Below are 11,223 nucleotides of genomic sequence, written 5' to 3'. Positions count from 1 at the left end.
AATTTCAACAGGTGAAGCATGTTCATTTTTTATAAGCTTTATTTAGGGAATGGGTGGTGGAGCAACTGTTTGCTTTTCTTTTCCTTTTTTTTTTTTGCTCATGATTAGGCATCTGCAAGAATTCACGGGTAAGAAAATCAAGGATAGAATTCTTGTATCTTTAAATATATTCAATATCAAAATCGAAAAACTTAAAATAGCTTACCATCGTGTAAAAATATGTTTTGATGCAATGTTTTCAACATCTTTTTCTAGTACATACTTAGCACTTTTGCAATCAATTCTTAATAAAAATTTCTTATTAAGTAAATCACTTTTAAATTTAGAGATGCATAGTACTATAGATAATTTTTTTTCTTAATAGTACTATAATTACTCTGTGCAGGGAGACTCCAGAATGGAAGCGAACTATTTGTTCAGAAGAGCCTGGTGAAATAATTTGTTTTAGAATGCCACCATAACCAATATTAGAGGCATCAGTTTCAACGATTTTAAATGAATCAGAAGTAGAGATATCAAGGCACGAGAGAGTTTTGACATGTGTTTTGATTTTCCTTACAAGATTAGTGTGAATTTCTGACCAAGCAGGAGGATTTTTTCGCAATCGTTTAAATAATGGACGACATTATTTTTTCATATCCTGGTAGAATTCGGCAACATAATTAAGAGAACCAAGAGATCTTTGTAATTGGTTTTTATCAAGAATGACATCAGAAAATTCATCAGCAAATTCAATGGCTCGACTGATGCGTCTGATTTTGCATTCAGAAATATCATAACCAATTAATCTAATCTTGATTTGAAATACTTTGATTTTTTTAGCAGAAACAACGAAACCATGTATTCTAATGATGTCTAGGAACGAGTTTAAATGTTTACAATGATCATCAATAGATTTGGAAAATATAAGGACATCGTCTATGTAGACAATGATGAAATGGGTGAATGAATTAAAAATATCATTCATGATATTTTGGAATTCACTAGGGGAATTTTTTAGACTAAAAGACATCACATTCCACTCATAGTGACCAAAATGAGTATTAAAAACTGTTTTATACTTGTCTGACTCAGCAATCTGGATTTGCCAAAATCCTGACTTTAAGTCAAATTTGGAGAAGACAACAACATCACTCAACCTATGAATCAAGTCATTTTTGTTAGGGATAGGATACCTAATCCACTCTAAGACTTTGTTTAAAGGTTTGTAGTTTATAACTAGGCGAGGGGTTCCTCTCTCAATCTCAACATTTTTCTGGACATAGAAAGCAGCACAAGACCAGGGGGACTTCCTATGCCTGATTATTCCTTTGTTGAGTAAATCATTGATTTCTTTTTTGAAAAATTCTGAAGTTTCGCTATTCATTTGAATAGGTTAAGCTTTGGTTGGAATATTCTTTTCAGAAAAATATTTGATATAAGGTAAAACAATAACATGTTTTTTTTGTACCAAAAAGCATTCGGTAAATCAGAACAAACATAAGAAATTAAACATTTATTGAAATCATCAATTTTGGATTGGAGTAAAGGATTGGATAATTGTTCTGAAATATTTTTGTATTTGATTTCCTGTCGGAGGAAATTCAAATGTTTGGTTTTTGCCGAAATCATAGATTTCAAACCTTTATCCGTATCAATTTCAAATCTTGAAGAAAATTTAAACTTGACTTTTTACCGAAAGGATCAGTGGTAATACTATCTTGATGTTTGTTTTGATTTACCCAATGTTTTTTTGTACAAAAAAAAACATGTTGTTACTTTACCTTACATCAAAGATTTTTCTAAAAAGAATATTCCAACCAAAATTCAACCTATTCAAATGAATAGTGAAACTTTAGAATTTTGCAAAAAATAAATCAATGATTTACTCAACAAATGAATAATCAGGCATAGTAAGTTCCCCTGATCTTGTGCTGCTTTTTATATCCAGAAAAATGCTGAGATATATAGATATATCTTCTTATTCTCGATTTGTTTCTAAAAATTTCTAGCTACATACGTACTAGCAGCTAGCTTCATTAAATACGAAATACACTCGACAACTTATAGTATTATATATCATCGTTCAACGTTTCTGGATTCTGATCATCATCAGGTTTGAACGGTACTTGTGTTATCTTTTGCAAAAGGTGAGATCGATCTATTAAGCTTCTTTTGTTAAGTTTGATATTTTGATATTTTGACATCGAGTATGCTTTCTCATGAGCTTTGTACTTCGGCTAAAGCTAAATATTTATGCCAGTTGGAATTAATTGTATGTAGAATTAGTGAAAACGAGAGAATTTAAGAGAGAGAGAAAAAGAGAGAGAGAGAGAGAGAGAGAGAGAGAGAGAGAGAGAGAGAGAGAGAGAGAGAGAGAGAGAGAGAGAGACTAGAGATCGAAAAAGTACTCGATCCAGCTATATATATGTAGTACTACTGAAGAAGCACAAACATCATGCATGGTACAAATTGATGAGAATTGAGCAAGAACAATGTCTTTATTTCTCTGTAAAAATGACAAACTATATATGCAACCTTACCTTTTATAACGACTCTTATACATTTAAATACAAACTTTACAAGCTGATCTATTTTAGGAAACTAGCTAATTTTATGGCTATACAAAAATAATAGTTACAGAGAATTGATTGTCGAGATATGATGATTGTTATAAGCATGATTGTCGGCTAGCTGGTTGATTTTTTATCCTTGGGTTGATTTGTGGAATCTTCCTTTATATGCTCCTGCAAGATGGGACTGGCATCGACAAGGCCAATCTTGTTTCTCAGTTGTTTCGTACATTGCCTTGACAATGGTTTTGTTAGAATATCTGCAAGTTGGTCCTATGTATTTGCATGATGAACTTGGAGTGTTCCTTTCTGAACTATATCGCACACGCACACAAAGTGTAGGTCAATTTGAATATGCTTCATTTGAGAATGTTGGACTGGATTGAAACTCAGGTGTGTGGCACCCAAGTTATCACAAAGCAAGTTTGGTGTGGAGGATATAGGGTGGCCGAGTTCTTTAAATAATTGAAGTAGCCAAATGGTTTCAGCAGTCGCATTTGCAAGGGCTCTATACTCGACCTCGGTGGATGATCTAGCAACTGCCCTATGTTTTTTAGAGCTCCAAGAAATTGGATTTGTGCCAAGAAAACTTATGTAAGCAGAAGTTGAAGTTCTATCATCAAAGTTCCCTGCCCAATCTACATCAGTGTAGGTTGTAAGAGTCGATGGGCTGATTTTTCTAATATGAATTCCAAGAAAAATTGTTTGTTTCAAGTAACGAAGGAGCCTCTTCGCAGCTGTCCAATGAGTTGTAGTGGGCTTATGCATGAACTGAGAGAGTTTATTCACTGCAAATCAGATGTCTAGCCTTATAAGAGAGAGATATTAAAGAGCACCTATAACACTTCTGAATTTTGTGTTGTTAATTGAGCTGTTTCCATCAATGAGCTTGAGGGTTGTGCTGGTTGACAATAGTGTGGACACATCTTTTGCACCGAGCTTATTACTTTTGGACATGATATCTCTAATATTGTATTTATGCTGAGACAAGAAGAGGCCAGATTTTGTAGGTATAACTTCCATGCCCGAAAAAGAATGGAGTTATCCCATGTCTTTTAAGGAGAAACAGTTTCCAAGTTTGCAATTATTGAAGCAACAAATTGAGTATCACTGCCAGTTATGACTAAGTCATCCACATATACCAACAAAAAAATGTGACAGAGCTGGTTTTGTATTTAAATAATGAAGAATTTGCTTTACAAATCACAAACCCGATGTCTATAATGGTTTTCTTGAAGGTTAAATACCAGGCTCTTGGTGCTTGTTTTAGGCCATAAATGGCCTTGTGTAATTGGTAAACAAGGTTAGGCTTAGACATATCCTTGAATCCCAGAAGTTGAACCATGTAGACTTTTTCAATCAACATTCCTTGCAAAAATGCATTGTTGACGTCAAGTTGTCTTAAAATCCACCCCTACATAATAGCTATAGTCAAGACAGTTATTGTTGCCGGCTTCACAACTGGACTAAATGTCTCATTGTAATCCAAGCTAGGGCGATGGTTGTACCATTTGGCAACAAGTCTTGCTTTAAGGAGATCAACATACCCAACAACTTTCCTTTTGACTCGAAAAACCCATTTATAGCCCACTGGTTTGCAGTGTATAGGAGGGAGAACTAATTCCCACATACCATGCCTCATCAATGCCGTGAGTTCTTCAGACATAGCATGTCTCCATTCTGGGTACCGGAGTGCTTAACTCACATAATTTGATTCAATGGTGGGTTGAATGGGATGTTTTGTGACTGAGTTTAATTGTTTCAACTTGTGGATGTTGTTCATGGACCGAGTGGTCACTGTGTGGGTTTGTTGCAAAAGATGTGAGGTAGTCACTAAAGCTCTTAACACAAATAGTTGGGATAACTTTATTAATGAGACTTTTATAGTTTTGATTCTAAAAGTAAAAAATTGCAACTCAGTTTCAGAATTCAGGTTAATTAGTTTGTAAAATGTGCTTTACAAAGTTATGGCTAAAGTTTTAACCAATAGATTAAAAGCAATAATGCCCTCAATCATATCCCCAAATCAGAGTGCTTTTGTGCAAGGAAGACAAATTGCATATAATGTCATTGTTGCATTTGAAGCTTTACACTTAATACAAAACAAACTGAAAGGGTCCAAGGGATATATGACACTAAAGATCGACATGAGCAAAATATATGATAGATTAGAGTGGAACTTTCTTGAAATGGTCATGGAAATGATGAGTTTTAACGGGAAATGGATTGACACCATTCCGACCTGTGTGAAAATAGTTTCATACTCTTTGTTGATCAATGGAAAACCACAACCAGTCTCTTCACCATAAAGAGGAATTAGATAGGGTGATCCTTTATCACCATATCAATTTATTCTATGTTCATAGGCTCTTAGTCAAATGCTTAACAAAGCTGAGAAGACAAAGATGATAACTGGTCTTCCATTGGCTAGAGGTAAAATGCATATCAATCATCTATTTTTTGTAGATGACTGTATTTTTTTTGCCAAGCGACTGACTAACAATGGACCAAGACGATGTAACTAATCAGTCAATATGAAATGGCATCAGGACAGATGTTGAATAAAGAAAAGTCTGCCATATTCTTTAGTAAGAATACACAGATTGATACAAGAGACAAAATAACAAGAAATGTAGGAATCAGAGTCACTACCACATATGAAAAGTACCTCGGATTCTGTGCAAAATGCATCCTTCATATGATCAAGACCGTGTTCCGAGTTGTGGTGATAAGAGCCCTGATCATCTGGATTCACAGCCATCACGGTACTTGGAGTTTTGGGTGTGCAGAATAAACCCAAATGATCATCTCTACTGAGTAATCGACAAGAAAATAATCTAGTACGGGAACGAGATTTGCAAGAAAACTAAGGACGCGATCTCTCCATCACGTTGAGAAAGAAACAACAAAATTCAAACAGTTTATTTAAGGAGACCGAGACTTATATTGGCAGCTAGACATCATGGGAGAATGGAGATATCCAAAAGCTACTAGGGCAAGAAATCCGAATGTTGGTAGGATTCATGCATGCAAATTAATTTTAACGTAGTCTTGTCCCTGTGAAATTATAAAACACTACTAGTATTGATTAATTTTGCGGGATTGAATAACGTCAAGCATAGGGATTTTATAAAGTTTGTGTGTAGCTCTAGTCTTTAGATACTTAGTTGGTTTTTTCCAACAAAACTGAGATATCATATGTGAGGATTTGTGTGAGGTAGTCACTAAAGCTCTTAATGCAAAGAATTGGGATAACTTTATTGATGAGACTTTTATAGTTTTGATTCTAAAAGTAAAAAATCCTAACTTAGTTTCAGAATTCAGTCAATTAGTTTGTATAATGTGCTTTACAAAGTTATGGCTACAGTTTTAGCCAACATATTAAAAGCAATACTGCCCTCAATCATATTCCCAAGTCAGAGTGCTTTTGTGCAAGAAAGGCAAATTGCAGATAATGTCATAGTTGCATTTGAAGCTTTACACTCAATACAAAGTAAACTGAAAGGGTCCAAGAGATATATGACACTAAAGATGGACATGAGCAAAGCATATGATAGATTAGAGTGACACTTTCTTGAAAAGTTCGTGAAAATGATGGGTTTTAACAGGAAATGGATTGACACCATTCTGACGTGTGTGAAAACAGTTCCGACTCTTTGTTGATCAATGGAAATCCACAACAATGTTTTCAGCATCAAGAGGAATTAGACAGGATGATCCTTTATCACCTTATCTATTTATTCTATGTTCACAGGCTCTTAGTCAGAAGCTCAACAAAGCTGAAAAGACAAATATGATAACTGGTCTTTCATTGGTCAGAGGTAAAATGCATATCAATCATCTATTTTTTACAGATGACTGTTTGCTTTTTTGCCAAGCTACTGACTTACAATGGACCAAGATGATGCAACTAATCAATCAATATAAAATGGCATCAGGACAGAGGTTGAATAAAGAAATGTCTGCCCTATTCTTTAGTAAGAATACACATATTGCTACAAGAGACAAAATAACCAGAAATGCAAGCATCAGAGTCACTACCTCATATGAAAAGTACCTCGAATTTCGTGCAAACTACATCTTTCATATGATCAAGACCGTGTTTCGAGTTATGGTAATCAGAGTCCTGATCAGTTGGCTTCACAGCCATCGCGACACTTGCGGTTTTGGGTTTGCAGAACAAACCCAAATGATCATCTCCACTGACTAAACGACAATAAAGTAATCCAATACGGGAACGAGATTTGCAGAAAAATTCAGGACGCGATATCTCCATCACGTTGAGAAAGAAATAACAAAATTAAAACAGTTTGTTTGAGGGGATCGGGACTTATATAGGCAGCTAGGCATCATGGGAGAATGGAGATCTCTGAAAGCTATTAGGGCAAGAAATCCAAACGTTGGTAGGACTCATGCATGCAAATTAATTTTCACATAGTCATGTCCCTGTGAAATTATAAAGCACTACTAGTATTGATTTTGACGGGATTGAATAACGTCTAGCATAGGGATTCTATAAAATTTATATGCAGCTTTAGTTTTCGGACTCTCAGCTGGTTTTTTTCCGACAAAATTGAGATATCGTATGTGAAGATTAATGTGAGGTAGTCATTAAAGCTCTTAACACAATTAGTTGGGACAACTTTATTAATGGGACTTTTATAGTTTTGATTTTAAAAGTAAAAAATTGCAACTCAATTTCAGAATTCAGGTCAATTAGTTTGTGTAATGTGCTTTACAAAGTTATGATTAAAAGCAATATTGCCCTCAATCATATCCCCAAATCAGATTGCTTTTGTGCAAGGAAGGCAAATTGCAGATAATGTCATAGTTGCATTCGAAGCTTTACACTCAATGCAAAACAAACTAAAAGGGTCCAAGGGATATATGACACTAAAGATCGACATGAGCAAAACATATGATAGATTAGAGTGGAACTTTCTTGAAAAGGTCATGAAAAGGATGAGTTTTAACAGGAAATGGATTGACACCATTCCGACCTGTGTGAAAACAGTTTCCTACTCTTTGTTGATCAATGAAAAATCACAACCAGTCTTTTCACCATCAAGAAGAATTAGACAGGGTGATCCTTTATCACCCTATCAATTTATTCTATGTTCATAGGCTCTTAGTCAGATGCTCAACAAAGCTGAGAAGACATAGATGATAACTAGTCTTCCATTGATTAGAGGTAAAATGCATATCAATCATCTATTTTTTTCAGATGACTGTATGTTTTTTTGCCAAGCTATTGACTTACAATGGATCAAGACGATGCAACTAATCAATCAATATGAAATGGCATCAGGACGGAGGTTGAATAAAGAAAAGTCTACCATATTCTTTAGTAAGAATACACAGATTGGTACAAGAGACAATAACCAAAAATGCAGGCATCAGAGTCACTACCTCATATGAAAAGTACCTCAGATTCTGTGCAAACTGCATCCTTCATATGATCAAGACTGTGTTCCGAGTTGTGGTGATAAGAGCCCTGATCATTTGGATTCACAGCCATCACGGTACTTGAGGTTTTGGGTGTGCAGAATAAACCCAAATGATCATCTCTATTGAGTAATCGACAAGAAAGTAATCTAGTACGGAAATGAGATTTTCAGGAAAACTCAGGACTCGATCTCTCCATCACGTTGAGAAAGAAACAACAAAATTCAAACAGTTTGTTTGAGGGGACCGAGACTTATATTGGCAGCTAGACATCATGGGAGAATGGAGATATCCAAAAGCTACTAGGGCAAGAAATCCGAATGTTGGTAGGATTCATGCATGCAAATTAATTTTAACGTAGTCTTGTCCCTGTGAAATTATAAAGCACTACTAGTATTGATTTTTTACGGGATTGAATAACGTCTAGCATATGGATTCTATAAAATTTGTACGTAGCTCTAGTTTTTGGATTCTCAGCTGGGTTTTTCCAACAAAGCTGGGATATCGTATGTGAGGATTTGTGTGATTTAGTCACTAAAGCTCTTAATGCAAAGAATTGGGATAACTTTATTAATGAGACTTTTATAGTTTTGATTCTAAAAGTAAAAAATCCTAACTCAGTTTCAGAATTCAGTCAATTAGTTTGTGTAATGTGCTTTACAAAGTTATGGCTAAAGTTTTAGCCAACAGATTAAAAGCAATACTGCCCTCAATCATATTCCCAAATCAGAGTGCTTTTGTGCAAGGAAGGCAAATTGCAGATAATGTCATAGTTGCATTCGAAGCTTTACACTCATTGCAAAACAAACTAAAAGGGTCCAATGGATATATGACACTAAAGATCGACATGAGCAAAACATATGATAGATTAGAGTGGAACTTTCTTGAAAAGGTCATGAAAAGGATGAGTTTTAACAGAAAATGGATTGACACCATTCCGACCTGCGTGAAAACAGTTTCATACTCTTTGTTGATCAATGAAAAATCACAACCAGTCTTTTAACCATCAAGAGGAATTAGACAGGGTGATCCTTTATCACCCTATCAATTTATTCTATGTTCACAGCCTCTTAGTCAGATGCTCAACAAAGCTGAGAAGACAGACATGATAATTGGTCTTCCATTGGCTAGAGGTAAAATGCATATCAATCATCTATTTTTTACAGATGACTATATGTTTTTTTGCCAAGCTATTGACTTACAATGGATCAAGACGATGCAACTAATTAATCAATATGAAATGGCATCAGGACGGAGGTTGAATAAAGAAAAGTCTACCATATTCTTTAGTAAGAATACACAGATTGGTACAAGAGACAGAATAACAAAAAATGCAGGCATCAGAGTCACTACCTCATATGAAAAGTACCTCGGATTATGTGTAAACTGCATCCTTCATATGATCAAGATTGTGTTTCGAGTTGTGGTGATAAGAGCCCTGATCATCTGGATTCACAGCCATCACGGTACTTGGGGTTTTGGGTGTGTAGAATAAACCCAAATGATCATCTCTACTGAGTAATCGACAAGAAAGTAATCCAGTACGGGAATGAGATTTGCAGGAAAACTCAGGACTCGATCTCTCCATCATGTTGAGAAAGAAACAACAAAATTCAAACAGTTTGTTTGAGGGGACCGGGACTTATATTGGCAGCTAGACATCATGGGAGAATGGAGATATCCAAAAGCTACTAGGGCAAGAAATCTGAACGTTGGTAGGATTCATGCATGCAAATTAATTTTAACGTAGTCTTGTCCCTGTGAAATTATAAAGCACTACTAGTATTGATTTTTTACGGGATTGAATAACGTCTAGCATATGGATTCTATAAAATTTGTACATAGCTCTAGTTTTTGGATTCTCAGTTGGTTTTTTCCAACAAAGCTGGGATATTGTAGGTGAAGATCTGTGTGAGGTAGTCACTAAAACTCTTAACACAAATATTTGGGACAACTTTATTAATGAGACTTTTATAGTTTTGATTCTAAAAGTAAAAAAAATCCCAACTCAGTTTCAGAATTCAGGTCAATTAGTTTGTGTAATGTGCTTTACAAAGTTATGGCTAAAGTTTTAGCCAACAAATGAAAAGCAATATTGCCCTCATTCATATCCCCAAATCAGAGTGTTTTTGTACAAGGAAGGCAAATTGCAGATAATGTCATAGTTGCATTTGAAGCTTTACACTCAATGCAAAGCAAACTTAAAGGGTCCAAATGATATATGACACTATAAATGGACATGTGCAAAACATATGATAGATTAGAGTGGAACTTTATTGAAAAGGTCATGGAAAGGATGAGTTTTAACGGGAAATGGATTGACACCATTCCGACCTGTGTGAAAATAGATTCTTACTCTTTGTTGATCAATGGAAATCCACAACAGTGTTTTAACCATCAAGATGAATTAGACTGGGTGATCCTTTATCACCCTGTCTATTTATTCTATGTTCAGAAGCTCTTAGTCAGATGCTCAACAAAGCTGAGAAGACAAAGATGATAACTGGTCTTCTATTGGCCAGAGGTAAAATGCATATCAATCATCTGTTTTTTGCATATGACTGTATATTTTTTTGCCAAGCTACTGACTTACAATGGACCAAGATGATGCAACTAATCAGTCAATATGAAATGGCATCCGGACAGAGGTTGAATAAAGAAAAGTCTACCTTATTCTTTAGTTAGAATATACAAATTGCTACAAGAGATAGAATAACCAGAAATGCAGGCATTAGAGTCACTACCTCATATGAAATGTACCTCAGACTACCTTCTTTAATAGGTAGATCAAGAACCGAAGAATTCAAATGAATCATTGACAAGGTCAGTAGCAAGATGAACAATTGGAAGGTAAAGTTTCTATTACAGGCAGGAAGAGAAGTATTACTAAAATCTGTTATTCAGGCCATCTCCACCTACTCGATGGGTGTTTTTAAAATGCCAAATGGATTGTTGATGGAATTAAACAAAATGATGAAAGGATACTGGTGGTGGCAAGCAAATCAAGAAGGAAAGATTAATTGGTTGAGTTGGTCTCAAATGGGGCAATCCAAAAGCAAACGAGGGTTAGGATTAAGAGAATTTGAGAATTTTAATACTATTTTGCTTGCAAAGCAAGGATGGAAGTTAGTAACCAAGCCTAACTCTCTATCAACTATAGTTTTGAAGCTAAAGTACTTTCCAAAGTCAGAATTCTTAAGTGCCAAGTTGGGAAGCAGCCCCTCAT

The sequence above is a fragment of the Juglans regia genome, chromosome 7 (genome assembly GCF_001411555.2).
Source record: "Juglans regia cultivar Chandler chromosome 7, Walnut 2.0, whole genome shotgun sequence".
Classification (NCBI taxonomy): domain Eukaryota; kingdom Viridiplantae; phylum Streptophyta; class Magnoliopsida; order Fagales; family Juglandaceae; genus Juglans; species Juglans regia.
This window is presented reverse-complemented; position numbering follows the sequence as displayed.